A 7,643-nucleotide genomic window follows, 5' to 3' on the forward strand; every position below is an offset into this window, starting at 1 on the left:
TATCCACAACTCTCGAAATCCTGCAAGGTAGGATGATTTTGAATCAGTGATTAGGTCTTATCTGACCAATTCTTGGAAACTACTAGCTTTAGCAGTATTTTGGGGATCTAAAGCCTTAGCTTGTGTATGGTCCAGATATCACCGAGCACCCAAGTATAAAGAAGTATAAAGAAGTCTTACAACTCTCTAACGGAAGCTTAATAACCTCAACTTAAGTTGCATACTGATTTGGGATTCGGGCTGACTTAGTAATTAAAACTTTGTGTGCTTTTGAAATTCTTGGCACTTATGCATTTGAAATTAGATTTTATAAAACAATAAAATAAATACTTTCGACAGCAGTTTGTGGGTATCTGAGCCGGAAACCCTCACGAGACAAAACTCGTCCACTAGGGCCACCTAGGGGTTTAAAGCCTTATTGCATACGGTAAATGCAATCGCGATTCCTGCGAAAGTGAGTTAGCTTTTATTTTGCTCGAGGACTAGCAAAATGTAGGTTGGGGGGTGTGATAAGTGCTAAATAATGCATAAATTAATATCTTTTTCATAGCACTTATCATCATTTTAATGCACATATTTTATATTTAAACATGAAAAAATAAATGTTCCCTTTCATCATTACATTTTAATAAAGTATTAAAAATAATTCAAGTTTGATTTTTTTTATTGGTTGAATCTAACGTATGCAGGTCAAGTCAAATTCATTTTGAATCCAAATCGCATGCAGCCCCGCAAATCAAGACCCTTTCAGATTCATCCCAACTCCCTTGGTCCTTTCCTGCATTTGGCTCAACAAAATTTCCCGTGTCTTCATCTCAACTAATCTCCCAACATCCACCTCATCCTCCCGAACTCCACATCGTGAACAACTTCCTTTCACAAACCCGGTCCAACTTTCCTTCTTAGCCCATGCTCGGCCGACCGCATTGGACCTCCTGATCAAAGACCAGAGCCAATCTCCTTCGGATTACGGCCACGAACAGATCCCATGTTTTTCCATGATTAGCTCCATCTCCATCTTCTCTTCTTCCGAACCAACCCAGCATCTCACCTCCTCCCACGATTCCGCGATTCATCTTCATCCAGTTCGCATATCCTCCGGCATCTTCCTTCAACCGTGACCATCCTCCCCTGTTTCAAGTTGTTCCTTTGCTTCCGGAAAAGATGGAGCAGCCATCCTCCACGCACAATCAAGCTTATTTTCCCAGCCGAATCTGGCACCTCCCAACGGCTCAGTATCCTCCAAGATCTTGCAGTTCATCCCATTCGTGATACGTTCCCATCCCACTGCCAGCCGCAAGTCAAACATCCCACCGTTCACAAGGATCAAGTCCCAGCTACCAGCCGTTCCAAAGCTTCATCTCCTCCATCTTCATCCCATCATCCGCTTCATCCTCATCTTTGAATTAACTCCCCAGTTTCACGCGTCAGCATCCCAACGTCCCATGTTCTTCTCCGAACCCCAGCATCGGGCATGTTATCTTCCTTCTCCGTGTTCTTCTCAGCGGAACCAATTCTAGAACTCATCCTTATTCCGGATCTCTCAGCTCTCCTCTGCTTCCGGATTCCTTCCCGTCCAGCCAACGGAAACATCCCCGAGCTCCAAGGATGAGCATTCAAGCCGTTCTAACTCCCCTGTTCCAGCCGCAACCTTATCTCTTGAACAAAACCAAGCCAGCAGCCAACCTCTTCTTCCAAATTCCAAGCTTATCCTGTGATCCTCTTCGTCCGTAAATCCCTCTCAACTTCACGTCCACGTCTTCTTCGAATCCTTCCTAGCATTTGGATTAGCTTCACCGATCCTCCTCTTCACCCGAATTCATTCTAGATATCTTCCAAAGATCCCCTGTTTCGAACCAACTTTCCTCCCAGCATCTAGATATTCCGTTGCCAGCCGCCTCCAATCCGCAACAAATCTTCACACGATCAGCCTCCATTCTTCCGACTCCCTGCATCACAGAACAGAGTATCCCAACCTCCTTCCGGATTCGCCATCTCAGCGGTTCTCTGTGATTTATTCAAATCCCCTGCTCCTAAATCATCTCATCTTCATCACGAATCACAGCAGCTGCGTTCTTCTCGATGGATAAGCTCCCAGCCAACCACTTGCCATCCGTATCCCCTGTTTTGAAACAGAACCAAAATATTTCACTTCATTTCGGATCAGCTCCCAGTTCCTTCCGCATCCGGGTATTTTGTGATCATCCTTATCCCACCACGTCTTCATCCTTATCTGCACTCGAAACAGGGGAGGAAAGAGGGAGTTGCAGCCTATAAAAGGCTCAGGCGTGAACCGAGGGGGGGGCATTCCTCCTCTTCCCCACCAGGGGAGGGGACTGCGCCGATTCTTCCTTCTTCCCCATCAGGAGCTGAATCATCTATTCTCAGGTGACTTCCCATAAAGTGCATAAGAGGGAGAGGAGTTTGGTGTATTTTGGGAATCACTTCGGACGAGTGTCGAGAGGAAGCTGATGGGAGGAAGGAGGGAAAGCCAATCATTATGGGAGCCCGCTGCTGTGCTGCTGCTGCCGTCTCCAACTCTATGCAGGGCTGATCTCTTCTCCAGGGCCGGATGTAGCCCTAACAAAGGGACACGGGTTTTATATTTGATTTTATATTCTTGGGGTTGTATGAACTTATTGTTTATAATGGATATCTTCTTTTGAATCATATTTAATTTCTGTGATTTTAAGTATGATGTTCGTACAACTGTTCTTCATGATCACTAAGTAAATATAAGATAGTCTATGCTTAAGGAAGATGCAGTGTGCTACCACCTTCGATTAGGGTAGACATTTCATGCCAACTGAAGATGGATTATGCCCAAATTACTTTTGTGAATTTTTATTTAAATGCTTATTAGGCTTGTAGCCAATTTGCATGTTAATCCAAGAACGAAATAAAATATAATTAATCCTTGTTCCGATGTTAGTGGTGAATTCCATGCCCTAGGTTCCTCCAACTGATATCCTTTTAATTGCATTTTCTTTTATTAAATTGCTTAGTTTCACAAATTCATCCTTTTAAATATTTTTATTTTTAAGAAAAACAACTATACCCCAATCCCTGTGGATCGATACCCGTAATCACTATCCTACTAAATACGTGCTATTGCGTGGTCTTTAAAGTTGACTATCAAGTATGACTGGTCCTTTGACCTGCGGTGCTTCGGCTATTCACAGTGAAGTTATTGTAGTTTGACTGCATATATATATGGTCTCTAGTCATATGGGTCCTTGTTGTGTAGATTGGCTGCAGTAGATTTACTGTAGGAGTAGGGTATGCACTTACATGGAATCTATCGATCTTGATAGATGAGGAGAGATACTATGTGATTTATAAGACTGAGTTCTAAGACCTTGGCCAGGGTAGAATATATAGTGGAAAAGAGTTTTCTACTCTCGAACTCAAGTCGAATAAATCTAGACATATGACAGATGACGGAGTTTGACGAGTTATCCATGACCTCCGGTCTATAGGGATCCACGATAGAAGGACTGTATCATACGATAACTGCACCTAGAGGTTCATCATTCTATTCTGCTGGAAGGCCACCACATACTGCTAGGTGTCACTGGTGGATGGTGAGACTCACAGGGATCATCTTGATGGTCGATAATCCCTGGTGAGTTGAGTTGAAATTGTTTCAACCCATTGAAAGGAGTTTTCAATGATATTATGATAGAGATCGCAATATATCTCACTACCAGTCAGAATAGAACCTATGGGGTCACACACATTAGAGGTATTGACTGATCCGATGGTTGAATGTGATTAGGAATCACAAATAATCAATTAGATTGATAAATGGATAACCAGCTAAGAGTTAGTGGTTGGAAGAAGGAACAATTGTAATCGGATTGCAATTTAATTTAATTAATTGGATTTAATTAATTGGACTTGATCATGAGTCTTACTTAGAGTAGGATCCTTGGAGTCCTAATTGGATTAGGATTTCAAATTAAATTAGAGTCCTACTAGGAGTAGGATTTCTTAAGTCCTAATTGTCTTAGGGCTAAAATTTGAACAAGTCCTGATTAGATTAGAATTTTCTTAAGTCCTAATTAATTTTAAATTTAATCTAATTAATTTCATGACTCCTAATTGGATTAGGATTGAAGAGTTCAATAAAGTCATGGTTCAATTAAATCTTAATTAGATTAGGATAAGGAGGAAATTGAAATGGGTTCATAAAAATTCTATTTTGAATAGAATTGGACTCATGAAATGAACCCAAATTAAATCACCCTTTAATTTGATTAAATGTTGGATTTAATTAGACTTGAGGGAGGGGCCCACGCCCCTCCCCTTGGTGCTTGCGTGAGAAGAAAAGGAGGGGGCTACGCCCCTCCTTGCTTGCCACCTAAAGGGATAAGAATGAGTTCTTTAAAAATAGGAACTCATCTTTATCCCTTAAGGCATTAAAAGAGCATGGAAATTTGGGCCACTATTCAAGGTTTGCTCTAGGTGGGATGGACCATTCCTAGTGAAAAAGGTTTCTCCTTATGGTGTAGTAGAGAACCAACACCTCAATGGTGGACATGTTTTAAAAGTCAATGGCCAAAGGTTAAAACCTTATGTGGACTGTGTTGCCGACGGGCAATTGATCGAATCCCTTAATTTGACAAACAATGTTTACCAAAATAATTAAGGATGCACTTTGTGTGGCTGAAGAAAATAAACTTAGCACTTGTTGGGAGGCAACCCAATTCTTTTAGTTTTCTTTAACATTAAGGACAATGTTAGGTTTAGGTTTGGGGGTATATTTTTAAATGTTTTAATCATTTTTGTTTTGTTTGCATCTCTTGCATTCGTTTTCACTTCACAATGTCAGGTTTAGGTTTCGGGATATTTATCTTTGCATTCGTTTTCACTTCACAATGTCAGGTTTAGGTTTGGGGTTATTTATCTTGATTTTCATCCCAAAAAAAGTGTTCATTTTTTATAAAATAATAATAAATAAAAAAAATTTAAATAAAAAAAGTTTTTGTTTTTTAAAAAAATCTAATTTCTATATATGAATGCGAGAATGATAAACACACAGGGTATATAAAATCTAAAAAGCCCAATGACTAGTCGGAAGTAATACAAATTTAAGTTCTTTTTATTAAGTCTCTCTTAGGAAGTTGTAAGCTAATTAATACTTTGGAATTTCACTACACACTGGCCGACCCTTCTAAGGTCTAGGCTCGACAATATGTTGATAGTATAGTAGCAACCTTGGACCCTGATGAATCATACTTATCTAATTTCAAAAAAAAAAAATCATCAATAAAAATAGATTTAGTCAAGAACATCGAAAAGGGCTACCTATTGTCAAAGGTCAAGTGGGCTTGTGATGAGAACTCCAAGTATAAGTCCGTAGGGGAGTCTTGATGCCCGACACCTTATACCAACTGGTGTAAGAGTTGTCGACTGACTGCTCGTTACATGGAGAAATCACCATAAGAGTAAAAGTGCACAATTTATATATCTTAAAAAAAAAGACAATAGTGTGAAAGCCGTCGTTGTAAAAATTCGAGTAAACTGGAATATTACAGATAAAACCCGTGAGGTACTAAAGTAAACATTCACAACTCTCGAAATCCTGCAGATATGATGATTTTGAATCAGTGAGCAGGTCTTTTCGACCAATCCTTGGAAACTACTAGTATTAACAATATTTTGGAGATCCGAACCCTTAGCTTGTGTACGGTCCAGATTTCACCGAGCACTCCAGTATAAATAAGTCTTACAACTTCCTAAACGGAAACTTAATAACTTTAACTTAGATTGCATACTAACCTAGAATTTGGGCTGAATTAGTAAATAAAACCATGTGAGCTTTGAAATTCTTATCATTTATGTATTTTAAATTAGATTTTAATAATAAAAAAAGAGAGTTTTTGAAATTCTTAGCTAGTATGCATTTGAAATTTGATTTTCACTTTATAGATCAATCGATTAAAAAAAAAACTTTCAAATATATATATATATCTAAAATAAAACTATTTTCTATTGTTGTTACTTTTCTTATCTCCTTTTTTTTCTCACTAACTTTTAATTTTTTTTTATATTATTTTATCAGAAATCGAGAAAAAATCTGGGATGATCAGAAAGAGAACTGCTGGAAAAGAAATGCTGTAGAGGTTTGCCTAAAAAAATAAATTTAATTGCTGAGGAAATTTTCTTTGGTAACCTCTAAACCTTTCTTGTTTAAATTGATTATTAGCTTAAAATTTTGTGGTGATTGTTTAATTTTAATTTCAGCAAAATTGTGAATGCATGCCTGATACACATACACCAATTGATCTGCATTTAGTAAGGGCAATCATCCCAACAAGATAAGAGCCGAATTTTATCATCGGACTCTTGCCCAACTTAGGTGAACTCAATCTCACATAGTGTCACATTAATTAAAATCAATTAGACGTTGGCTCCTAGGGACATTCGAGCTCAATAGGATGAAGATCACCGAAAGTTGCACCAATTTTGCTTTGTGGCTTAGTTGATGTCTAGGCAAGCTTTGTCCCTATAAGGGAGACAGTTCATCTGTTCGAGGCAAGTGGGTTTTAAGTGGGACCTTTGCGAACGCATCGTGACCCCTCCACTTACCTGGGAGCTTACCTGGTCAACTCGGTTCATTAGACCGGATTGGAGGCTTAGGTGCCCTCTTCAAACCAGTTAGGAGCTGTCTAGTGATTTTAGGACAAATACAAGGATTGATGTGTTTTTCTTTTATTGCATGCTTGATTGATCAAGTACTAGTGTATGCAAGGGAGTCGTTCTAGAGTACGTGACCTATTACCTTTTGACCCTGAAATAGAACGTACCCTTAGAAATATTCGAGCTGAGATCAGAACAATAGAATCATCCCCACCTTCTGAGATGGCTGAAGAACAACCCAAACTCCTGAGGGAGTACTTTACTCCCACCATTTACACTTCCCCATCTTGCATTCGATTATCTGAAGTAGCAGCTGTACAATATAAAATAAAGTCTAGTGTGATCCAAATGCTCCCATCTTTTTATGGGCTTACCAATGAAGACCCATATAAACACCTAGATGAATTCCTTGAGATTTGCACCACTGTCAAGATTCAGAACTTCACTAATGATGCTCTGAAACTTAGGTTATTCCCCTTCTCCCTTAAAGATAGAGCCAAACAATGGCTGAATTCTTTAGAAGCCAACTCGATTCATTCTTGGGATCAAATGCAACAAGAATTTCTTAAAATATACTTTCCTATAGGAAGAATGAACCAGTTTAGACGTGCCATTACAAGCTTCTCCCAAACCGAGGGAGAAGAATTTCATGAAACTTGGGAAAGATTTCGGGACCTAATCCGTAAATGTCCTCATCATCAAATACCTAAGTGGCAGCTAGTGCAATGTTTCTATGACGGATTGACTGAACGAAACCGTCAGATAATCGATGCTGCATGCAGGGGGACTTTTATGCTTCAAAATGAGCATGAAGCATGGCAATTATTTGAAAATCTTAATGAAAACTCCCTCCACCATGCTTTCTGTTCTCGTCAAGCACCTCCGAGTTCTCAAAGAAAAGGGACCATTTGTGAAATAAGTCATTCTATGGATCTGTCTAGCAAGGTAGATGCATTGTCCCATAAGATTGACCAACTGATGATAGGTGGGCATTTCAT

At 39.2% G+C, this 7,643-nt stretch overlaps 1 non-coding gene across 1 annotated transcript; it reads right to left on the reverse strand.

Moving 5' to 3' along the window:
• Nucleotides 1–7,243: 7,243 nt before the first annotated feature.
• On the reverse strand, nucleotides 7,244–7,349 carry LOC120105282. The gene has a single exon (XR_005507678.1). It is a non-coding gene; the product is annotated as a small nucleolar RNA R71 (small nucleolar RNA).
• Between the last annotated feature and the right edge of the window lie 294 nt (nucleotides 7,350–7,643).

Source organism: Phoenix dactylifera, unplaced genomic scaffold, assembly GCF_009389715.1.
Source record: "Phoenix dactylifera cultivar Barhee BC4 unplaced genomic scaffold, palm_55x_up_171113_PBpolish2nd_filt_p 000248F, whole genome shotgun sequence".
Taxonomy (NCBI): domain Eukaryota; kingdom Viridiplantae; phylum Streptophyta; class Magnoliopsida; order Arecales; family Arecaceae; genus Phoenix; species Phoenix dactylifera.